General features: G+C 43.8%; 1 non-coding gene across 1 annotated transcript; it reads left to right on the top strand.

Annotated features, from left to right (window-relative positions):
* Positions 1-9,954: 9,954 nt before the first annotated feature.
* LOC131766037 (U6 spliceosomal RNA) lies at positions 9,955-10,061 on the top strand. The gene has a single exon (XR_009338340.1). It is a non-coding gene; the product is annotated as a U6 spliceosomal RNA (small nuclear RNA).
* The last annotated feature ends 1,613 nt before the right edge of the window (positions 10,062-11,674 follow it).

Raw genomic sequence — 11,674 nt, 5'->3', positions numbered from 1 at the left:
ACTCGACTAAGTCAGCATCTGCTGCCCCAACCCCCGACACTTCTGCACAGCTCTGCACACAACTCACTCCACACACATGTACAATGCAAACTGCCCAGAAGCCCAGCCCCCTTTTACTTGACAAGATCTGGGGAGACAGTCTTGAACTGCCACTGGGGACATAGAACTGGGCAAGAGGCCTCCAGGCAAAATACCAGGCTCCAGAGGTCCAACGGGGACAAGATGGCAGCCCACTTCAGGGTGAAAGAGGACATCAGAACGTCTTTTTATCCTCATTTTTAGTTATCCTTTTATTTTATTTTATTTTTTTAATTTTTGGCCACACCTCGAGGCTTTCAGGATCTTAGTTCCCCGACCGGGGATCAAACCTGGATCCCCGGCAGTGAAAACCCGGAATCCTAACCACTGGACAGCCAGGGAATTCCCTAGTTATCCTTTTAAAAGTTGGTTTTGCTTTCGTTTCATAACAACCATAATAGAATTGTGCATGTGCATAATTTATACATAAGTAAGATATATATCTTAGGGTGTGTGCTCAAAAATACCTTATGGGTGTGTGATCCAAAAAGTTTGGAGACATTTGTGATAGATCTTTTCTTCTTGGCCTGGATAACACATATCTAGCCTCTTTCCTCTCTGGACTCTCCCCATGCCCCACCCTGCCTTTAGGCTCGTTCTTTCCTCACAGTTACCTCTTGCTGCAATTCAGTTCCTGACCTCTCAAGGTTTATAAAGAAAAGGGTGACTTGCTTACTTGTATAATCATGTCAAGGCACCCAATCTCACCCCTTTCCCAGACTTGGATTTCCTCTCCTAGGCCTTTTGCCATCACCACCATCATAGTCTCACACCTGTTGCTTCCCTGGTCAGCAGCTATCAGGGTCTTCCTGTCTGCAGTCCCAGACTACAACCAGTTTCCTGGATCAGTTGACCTGAGTCAACCCACTTTCTGAGTCATTTCCCACAGTTCCTGTTCCCTGACCTGTGCTCCAGCCAGACCTCACCTTTGCAGTCCCCTGGCAGACCCTGAGTTCCCACCTCTGTTCCTTTTCTCAAAGTGTGCCTTGTCTCAGCCCTGCAGGTCTAAATCCCATCTGACTCCCAAAGCAGCGGCGCTTCCCTGGAGCCTCCAGCCACCAGGAAACATCCTCCGGTGCCCCCTGGAAACTACCTGCACAGCCCCAGTGAGACTTCTCAGGTGCTGCTTTGGGTCAGGAGCGGCTACATCATTTGTGAGCTCAGTACAAAAGGAAAATACAGGGGCCTCTATTCAAAAAAAAAAGAAGAAGAAAAAGAAAAGGTTCCATTAAAAGTACTAAAATAGGGCTTCCCTGGTGGCGCAGTGGTTGAGAGTCCGCCTGCCGATGCAGGGGACACGGGCTCGTGACCCGGTCCTGGAAGATCCCACATGCCGCGGAGCGGCTGGGTCCGTGAGCCATGGCCGCTGAGCCTGCGCGTCCGGAGCCTGTGCTCTGCAACGGGAGAGGCCACAACAGTGAGAGGCCCGCGTACTGCAAAAAATAAATAAATAAATAAAAGTACTAAAAAATAAAGCTTTTTCCTTACTTCCGAAAGCTCTCTCGACCTGTCATGGTGTTTTTGTTTTCTATTTAGTGTTGGTGGTCCCTCAGGCATGGTGATACTGATGGCAGACTCTCACAGGCATCCAGCCACCCCTGCTCTCTGCAACTGGATGCTCACCCATCACTGGTTGACTGAGTCCCCTCCCACCACGGCTGCTGGATCAGCATGCAGAGCCAGGCGTCTCCCTTCCCGTGGGCCTGTGTCCCAACCCATGGCAGATGGGCAATCCCCAAGGGGATGCACTAGGTACCTGGATCAGGGGAGACCAAGAGGTCTGCCCCTGCTGAGTACCAGCCCAGGGCAGAGATGGCTGCCACCATACCCTGTCCCAAGACACAGCAGGGCCCGTGTGCCCGGGCCCCTCCAGCCAGGGCTAAGAGGGGCAGTGGTTTCTGGGCAGCAGCAAGGAGGGGAGCTGGGAGACCTTGGGACACTGTGGGTCAGGGGAGTGGGCAGGCAAGACCACATCCCAGGGAAGTGAAGGAAGACAGCATGGTGTGTGAGCCAAGGCTCCAAGCCACCAGGACATGCTTCACTGTCCCATCAGACTTCACTTACAAAATACAAACTCAAAGGGATTTCCCTGGCCGTCCAGTGGTTAAGACTCTGTGAGCTTCAAAAGCAGGGGGCTCAGACCTGATCCCTGGTCAGGGAACTAAGATCCCATTTTTAAAAATTAAAAATTAAAAAAATAAAAGAAAATACAAACTCAAAGATAAAATTATTAAAAGCTTCATGCACCCTCATGTTCATTGCAGCATTATTCACAATAGCCAAGATATGAAAACAACCTAAGTGTCCATCAACAGATGAATAGATAAAGAAAATATGGTATGTATGTATGTATGTATCTATCTATCTATCTATCTATCCATCTATCTATTTATCTATCTATCTATATATCTATCCATCCATAGATATATATACAATGGAATATTATTTGGCCATAAAAAAGAATGAAATCTTGCCATTTACAACAACATGGATGGACCTTGAGGGCATTTGGCCAAGTGAAATGAGTTGGATAGAGAAAGACAAACACTATATGATCTTACTTACATGTGTAATCTAAACCAAAAAAAAAAAAAAACCTGACAAAACTGAGCTCATAGATACAGAGAACAGACTGGAAGTAGCCAGAGGTAGGGCGGTGAGGGGGTGGATTGGTGATGTGGATGGTAGGAATGGGTAAAGGTGGTCAAAAGTTATAAGCTTCCAGTTACAAAATAAATACGTCATGGGGGTGTAATATACAGCATAGTGACTATAGTTAATACTACTGTACTGCATATTTGAAAGTTGTTAAGTGAGTAGATCTTAAGATTCACAAGAAAAAATACTTTGTAACTATGAATGGTGACTGATGTTAACTAGACTTATTGTGGTGATCATTCTGCAATATATACAAATATAGAATCATTATGAAACTAACGTGAATCACCTGAAACTAATATACTGTTATATGTCAATTATATCTCAATTTAAAAAGTAATTAAAAACTTCAAGACAGGGCTTCCCTGGTGGTGCAGTGGTTAAGAATCCGCCTGCCAATGCAGGGGACATGGATTCAAGCCCTGTTCCGGGAAGATCCCACATGCCCCGGAGCAACTAAGTCCGCGTGCCACAGCTACTGAGCCTGCGAGTCACAACTACTGAAGCCCATGAACCTAGAGTCTGTGCTCTGCAACAAGAGAAGCCACCGCAATGAGAAGCCCGTGTACTGCAAGGAAGACCCAACGCAGCCAAAATTAAATAAATAAAATAAATTTATTTTTTTGAAAACCAACAAAACTTCAAGACAATGCCCACAGAGCGTTAAACCTCAAATGCAGGGCCTTTCTGACCATGGGGCCTGTGTGACTGCCCTGGTCTCACACCCATGAACTGGGCCCTGTTTTAAGTTATGATTATTAATGCCTATTGTGTATGTCCAATCTCCTCTACAAAGTCAATGTTTCCCTGACTGCTGCTCACTCCGTGGGTGATAATCAAGATGTCTTTAGGTGATATGTGAGCAGGTATTTAAAACATTTTAGGGACTTCCCTGGTGGTCTAGTGGCTAAGACTCTGCGGTTCCACTGCAAGGGGTGCAGGTTGGGGAACTAAGATCCCATGTGCCATGCTGCCATTTTAATAGTTTATATTTATTTTAATGTATATTAGAAAAATTATGACTATCACATTCAATCTGTATTTCACAGTGGTACTCTCTTAGTTCAGGCTGCTATAACAAAACACCTTAAAATGGGTGGCTTACCAACAACAGAAATTTATTACTCACAGTTCTGGAAGGGGGAAGTGTGAGATCAGGGTTCTGGTGAGAGCCCTCTTCCAGGTTGCCAAGGGCCACCTTCTCAGTATATCCTCACTTGATAAGAAAGAGAGCTCTCTGGGGTCCCTTTTATGAGGGCACTAATCCCATCCATGAGGGCTCCACCCTCATGACCTAATTATCTCCCAAAAGTCCCACCTCCTAATACCATCACATGGGGGTTAGGTTTTTAACATAAGAATTTTGGAGGGACACAAAGTGTCCATAATAGATACATAGACTCCCTTAGAAACAAATTTACTGAACTAAAAAATATCAGTTGCTCTAAAGAAAAATCTTAAGTAAACGATAGTACATGTGGTACTCAGATATGGCAAAAAATGCAACCATGGTGCTCAGAGTTTGGGAAATACCAGACTGTGAGTTCTTTACCATCATATATGGCTTGTCTACATGTCCACTCTACTTGCTGCATCAGCCTCCATCAGCCCTTCCTTTAGGGGCAGCCAATGCTGAATGAATGAATAAGCAAATCAACCAATGGAAACGTGGACATCCAGAAATGTCACTCACAGCAAACACTTTGGAAGCAAGGTTTTCAAAAATGGAGAAAAAGGAGAAACACATTCTTAATGGTTATAGGCCAAAGCCACCACCTGCAGCTTCACTGCCGCAGGTGCCCTCTTTGCCAGGTGGCCTTTTTTATTTCTTGAATAATCATTAATATATGTTTATTTGGGTAATTTTCTGTCTATGTTTAATGAATGACAAAAAAGGACATTCCTGGCATGCTGTTTTCAACCTACTGGAATATATCACTAGTGTTCTTGATTTTTTTATTTTGAAATTTCGAGGTAAGCATCTTGAGTAAACTGACATATTTCAGGACTTATCACATAAATCAACATGTTCATTGTGAAAATTCAAACAACACAGATATGGGTGACTTAGAAAGTGAAATTTCCCCCATAATTATGCTTTCTAGATATAATCAGTGTTTCTATTCCTTGGTACATTCTTCCAGATTTGTCTGTGCTTGTGTGTCCACACACACACACACACACACACACACACACACAGTAGGATGCTACTACTCACTGTGCTAAGATTTGCCTCTTTCACTTGGCTTGCCTTGGACATATTTTCACATCAGCTCATAAAGATCTACCATGTGAGAGGACTTTTTAAAATGATTCATCAGGGGACTTCCCTGGCGGTCCAGTGGTTGGGACTCCGCACTTCCACAGCAGGGGGCGAGGGTTCGATCCCTGGTCAGGGAACTAGGACCCCGCATGCCGCGAGCCTCGGTTATATGAATAAATAAATAGATAAAATGATTCATCAGACTCATATTTTTGGTCAGACTCAATAGAACACCATGATTCCGAGGGTCTGCTAAACTTGATTTTCTCCCCGTCACCACAGGACATAAAAGACGACTTTCACCAACTCTTGGGAAATGGCCGACTCTTCTCTGAGACCATCCCATGCTCACTGCCCACAACCCACAACCTGTCTGCCCACCCCAGCTGTGGGGTCTGCTGTTGATCCTTATGCGCCTGACCAGGCCCACCCACCTGGCCCAAAAGGTAAGCCCAGGCAGACCCAGTTTAGCCACTGACCGCTATCCACACAGGAAAAGTTTGAGTTCCAGGGAAAAAATTAATTTGCTCCAAAATATACAAAGAAAAACTGCATAATCAAAATGAATACATGTTTAATTAAATGTCTACAAAGTGGACCATTATGTCAGCTACATTAATTGGTAAATTTAGTATTTATGATAATTTCGTTACATTTGAAAAATGAATTGAAAGTAACATTTTCTTCTCTGCAAGAGTGCGTGGAGATCGCCCAGACATAACATGTGTTGTTTGTTCATATCCTATTATTTTAAAAAGCAAAATTATTAAAGCCAGTTAAAAATCCTTGGCAATAAAAAATATATATACACACACATATATGTGAGTATGTTATATGTATATATACATACATCTATCATAGTCAGTGCAGGTTGTGTTTAACGTGTTGGATATGTTGTTGGAATAGAGTCTTTAAGAGTAAGCAGAGGGCCCAGGGGCCACCCAGTTTTTCAGGAAGCCCAGACCACCCCAAGGAGCCCTGCACTCAGCCAGCATCCACTTCTGCAGGCATGAGATAGGAGTCGTGCTGAGTCCAGAGGAAGTTTTTCTTGAATCATCTCTAAAAATAGTCCCTATCATGTGGGGCAGGATATTAGTGGCCTGGGAACCAGGAGATTCAGAGGCAGAATTTAGAGAGCTGACGAAAATGGAATCCCACAGCCTAGAAGGTGTCTTCAAGGTTCCATTGGCCCTCTAGAAAAATGTAACATTCTATCATTAGAGCCAATGTCTTTTTTGGCCTAGATCCCCACTGAACTTTAGTGCAAATAACTTCATGAGAAAATTGCTCTTTTTTATTTATTTTATTTTTATTTTTAAAAATTTTTATTGGAGTATAGTTGCTATACAATGTTACGTTAGTTTCTACGGTACAGCAAAGTGAATCAGTTATACATATACATATATGTACTCTTTTTTAGATTTCCTTCCCCTTAGGTCACCACAAATCATTGAGTAGGTTTCCCTGTGCTAAACAGTAGGTTCTCATTAGTTATCTATTTTATACCCAGTAGTTTATACAAGTCAATCCCAATCACCCAGTTTATCCCACCCTCCCTTCCCCCCCTTGGTAGCCATAAGTTTGTTCTCTACATCTGTGACTCTATTTCTGCTTTGCCAATAAGTTCATCTGTACCATTTTTCTAGATTCCACATGTGTGATATTATACGATATTTGTTTTTCTCTTTCTGACTTATTTCACTCTGTATGACAATCTCTAGGTCCATCCACGTCTCTGCAAATGGCACTATTTCGTTTCTTTTTATGGCTGAGTAGAAAATTGCTCTTTTATTGTTTTTTAAAAAAATTCCAATGTAACATGTGTAATAAAGAGCATACAACTTAAGAGTATGGCCTAATGACTTATTACATAGATAGATGATGTTGGATAGATAAATAGATAGATAGACAGATGATAGATAGACAGATGTCCCCAGGTTAGCACCATCCAGATCACCACAGACTACTTCTATCTCCCCAGAAGTCTCCTTCTGTTCCCTCCCAGGTCAAATCCTCCCCTCCAAGGTAAGCACCATTCTGATTTCTGTCACCATAGATTAGTTTTGCCTGTTTTTGAATTTCATATACATGGAATCATGCAGGATGTACTCTTTTGGCATCTCTTGCTCAACATAGCATCTGCAAGATTCCTCTCTCCGGCTGAGACTAAGCGTAGGGCTTCTGGGTGTTCACAGGTTTGCATGTGGCCACACAAGCCTATTCCTGCTTGTCCCTTCCTAGACCATGCAGTTATCTCTCGCCTTCCTCCCTCACAACACAAAGCTGTATAAATGCACAAATAAAAGTCCACTGTTTACAACGTAAATGTATTTTTTTTTCCTGACTACAAAACTTACACATACTCATTTCTTTCTAATAGATCTTTATTGGAGTATAATTGCCTCACAATACTGTGTTAGTTCCTGTGGTACATACTTGTTTTTAAAAAAAGGAAGAAAGAAATTCTAGTTTTGAGAATCTTGCATGGCTTACCCAAACACAGCCAGTCCATGGGCTGGTCAGTAGCCTTTGACCTGTGTATCCTGGCTCCGAAAAACAAACTGGGTCAGTCACATTCTCTGTCTCAGGAATGTGACCTCTCGAACTCAGAGGGAAGTTGCATTTGCTGGAGACATTGGTCCTGCTTGGACTGTGTGTAGTACTCCTCAGATCCTCCTCCAGGACTGAGGTGGCTATTTCCCCAGCTGCCAGCCTTCTTGTCCCAACTCAGGACAGCTCTTAGAGGCCATCCCAGCTCCAGAGCACCTTGTGGCTTGGGCTGAGGCCCTTGTTGAGCCCTCTTGGCCGCCCAGTTTCTCCTATTGCTCACTTCTGCCTCGCCCCACCATGCCGCCACCTCCCCGTCCCAGGGGCATTAACCCCAGGGAACAGCACAATAAACTTCCTGCCCACTAACCTCCACCTCAGAGTCTGTCTCCTGGGGGACCACTCTGCCACAGGTGGAAAGAAAGGATGATGGAGAAGAATCAAGTGTGCCCCCCAGGTCTTTCCCTTCTGACCCTGCTGAGCCCTGTATCTTCTTCAGTGGGGTTGGGGGGTGGGGGGAAAGAAGCTCGCCCACCTCTCCTACATGCCCCCGCCACCATGCTCCTGCACATCTGTCCTCCTGGAGAATTGCTTACCTGACACTCAGCGTCTCCAAAGGAAAAAAACAAGTTTTGCAGAGAGGCAAGGCCGGATCTAGTGTTACCTATCTGAGCTTTAGTTTCTTCATTTGTAAAATAGGCCTTTGCCAAGGTCACTGCACCCCCTGTGTCTTTCCTATCACCCTCCATGTCCTTCCATGGTCCCTACTTCCACCTCCCTTATTTGGTCTCCCCTCCCCAATCTGTTACCGAGTCCAAGCTCACTCCGCTTGCCACACGACAGGGCAATAAATCAGGAGATGAGGTGTTGAGACAAGGAGTAGTGACTTTATTCAGAAAGCCAGTGGACCGAGAAGATGGTGCACTGAGGTCCCCAAATAACCGTCTTACGTGGTCTGGATGCCAGATTCTTTTATAGAACTGGGGGAGGGGGAGGGGGAGGGCAGGAAGTAAAGTAAAAAGGCCATCAGTCTTGCAAAGCATCTTGCATGGCCTGCATGGGGGAGGGGATGTGTTAATTTCTTCTTTCCTGCAGCCATTCACACGTGGGCAGGGTCAGAATGCCTCCCTGTGAGCTGAACAAAGGCGCTTTAGTTTACCATTCAGGCAGAGGGGCAGGGTTCTCTGTGGCAGGCCATTATGTATGATTATAATAAGAAAAGCAACGAAAAGCAAAGGTTAGCCTAAAAGAAACAGATCCAATATGGGGTCAGATTTGTCTCTTCCCTGGTCCAAATCCACCCTCTACACTGCACCCAACAGCACTCACCAGTGCTGTTGAGGTGATACAGCATGGCACGGGTTCATATGGGGTGGACATTTTACTGGGGAAAATGGGATTGATGACTGCTTTCACAGTTAGCCATTTCATGACAATTATGTGAGAGCATTGTTCCTGATCAGAGCTCTTTAGCAGAGCGGGCTCTCCGAAGCCCCATTAAAAAATTTTTAAAAAATTTTATATTGGGGCTTCCCTGGTGGCGCAGTGGTTGAGAATCCGCCTGCCGATGCAGGAGACACGGGTTCGTGCCCTGGTCTGGGAGGATCCCACATGCCGCGGAGCGGCTGAGCCCGTGAGCCATGGCCGCTAGGCCTGCGCGTCTGGAGCCTGTGCTCCGCAACGGGAGAGGCCACAACAGTGAGAGGCCCGCATACCGCAAAAAAAAAAAAAAAAAAAAAAAATTTTATATCGGAGCATAGTTGATTAGAAATGTTGGGTTAGGGGACTTCCCTGACGGTCAGTTCAGTGGTTAAGACTCTGTGCTTCCACTGCAGGGGATGTGGTTTCAATCCCTGGTCAGGAAACCAAGATCTTGTGTGCCATGTAGCCAAAAAAAAAAAAAAAGAAATGTGTTTGTTTCCATTTAGGTTATTATAGAGTATAGAGTAGAGTTCCCTCTGCTATACAGTAGGTCCTTTTTGGTTCCCTATTTTAAATATAGCCGTGTGTACATGTCAATCCCAAACTCCCAATCTGTCCCTTCCCCCCCACTGGTAATCATAAGTTTGTAACCAAGCTGGACCTTATGGGGCCTTCCAGGGACAGGCCTTCCCCCATATCCTCTGCTTTAGCTCCTCTCTGAAGTACATAGATAACAGTATTTGATGCACATTTCCTGAGTTGTTTTACAGATGAGAAAACCCCCCACCAAATGGAAGATATTAACTACTTGTTGGCCATGAGCACAGAGCCCCAGGCCTCCTGGAGCCTAAGGACTGGTAATGTTAACCCCTGTGACACCACCCTGTTACCTCACCATCAGCCAATCAGAGAATTGTGCATGAGCTGATCACATACCCTGCAACCTGCCCCCTGCCCCGAACCTGGCTTTTAAAAATGCTTTGCCAGTGCTCACTTCGGCAGCACATATACTAAAACTGGAATGATACAGAGAAGATTAGCATGGCCCCTGCATGAGGATGACACGCAAATTCGTGAGGCGTTCCATATTTTTTGAAAAAACAAAAATCAATGCTTATACAATCAGAATAAAAGTAAATATCAAGTACAAAAAAAAAATAAATGCTTTGCCAGAACGCTTCAGGGAGCTCGGGGTTTTTAGAGCATGAGCCACCCATCTCTTTGCATTGCCCTGCAATAAACCTTCCTCTGTTCTAGACTCCAACGTTTTGGTTTGTTTGGCCTCACTGTGTATCAGGCACATGAATTTGTGCTAAAAAGTTCATTCTTTAAGTTTGTGAGTCTGTTTCTGTTTTGTAAATAAGTTAATTTATATCATTGTTTTAGATCCCATGTATAAGCAATATCATATGATATTTGTCATTCTCTGTCTGACTTACTTCACTTAGTATGCTAATCTCCAGGTCCATCCATGTTGCTGCAAATGGCATTATTTCATTCTTTTTAATGGCTGAGTAATATTCCATTCAAATATGTACCACATGTTCTTTATCCATTCATCTGTCAATGGACATTTAGGTTGCTTCCATGTCTTGGCTATTGTAAACAGTGCTGCAATGAACATTGGGTTGCACGTATCCTTTCGAACCATGGTTTTCTTCCGATATATGTCCAAGAGTGGGATTGCTGGATCATATGATAGCTCTATTTTTAGTTTTGTTGTTTGTTTTTGGTTTTTTAAAATACTTATTTACTTATTTATCTATTTTGGCTGAGCTGGGTCTTAGTTGTGGCATGCAGATCTTCATTGCGGAATGCGGACTTCTTAGCTATGCATGTGGACTCTTAGTTGCAGCATGCATGTGTGATCTGGTTCCCCGACCAGGGATCGAACCTGGGTCCCGTGAATTGGGAGTGTGAAGTCTTACCCACCAACAGGGAAGTCCCTCTATTTTTAGTTTTTTAAGGAACCTCCATACTGTTCTCCATAGTGGCTGCACCAATTTACATTCCCACCAACAGTGCAAGAGGGTTCCCTTTTCTCCACATCCTCTCCAGCATATATTGTTTGTAGATTTTTTGATGATGGCCTTTCTGACCAGTGTGAGGTGATACCTCATTGTAGTTTTAATTTGTATTTCTCTAATAATTAGTGATGTTGAGCATCGTTTCATGTGCCTCTTGGCCATCTGTATGTCTTCTTTGGAGAAATGTCTATTTAGGTCTTCTGCCCATTGTTGGATTGGGTTATTTGGGGGTTTTTTGATATTGAGCCGCATGAGCTGTTTGTAAATTTTGGAGACTAATCTCTTGTCAGTCACATCGCTTGCAAATATTTTCTCCCATTCTGTGGGTTGTCTTTTCATGTTGTTTATGGTTTCCTTTGCTGTGCAAAAGCTCTTGAGTTTGATTAGGTCCCATTTGTTTATTTTTTTTTTAAATTTCCATTACGCTAGGAGACAGCTCAAAAAAGATATTGCTGCGATTTATGTCAAAGTGTGTTCTGCCTATGATTTCCTCTAAGAGTTTTATAGTATCTGGTCTCACATTTAGGTCTTTAATCCATTTTGAGTTTATTTTTATGTATGATGTTAGAGAATGTTCTAATTTCATTTTTTTACACATAGCTGTCCAGTTTTCCCAGCACCATTTATTGAAGAGACTGTCTTTCCTCCATTGTATAGTCTTGCCTCCTTTGTCGTAGAT

Source organism: Kogia breviceps, chromosome 11 (genome assembly GCF_026419965.1).
Source record: "Kogia breviceps isolate mKogBre1 chromosome 11, mKogBre1 haplotype 1, whole genome shotgun sequence".
Lineage (NCBI taxonomy): Eukaryota > Metazoa > Chordata > Mammalia > Artiodactyla > Physeteridae > Kogia > Kogia breviceps.
This window is presented reverse-complemented; position numbering and strand designations above follow the sequence as displayed.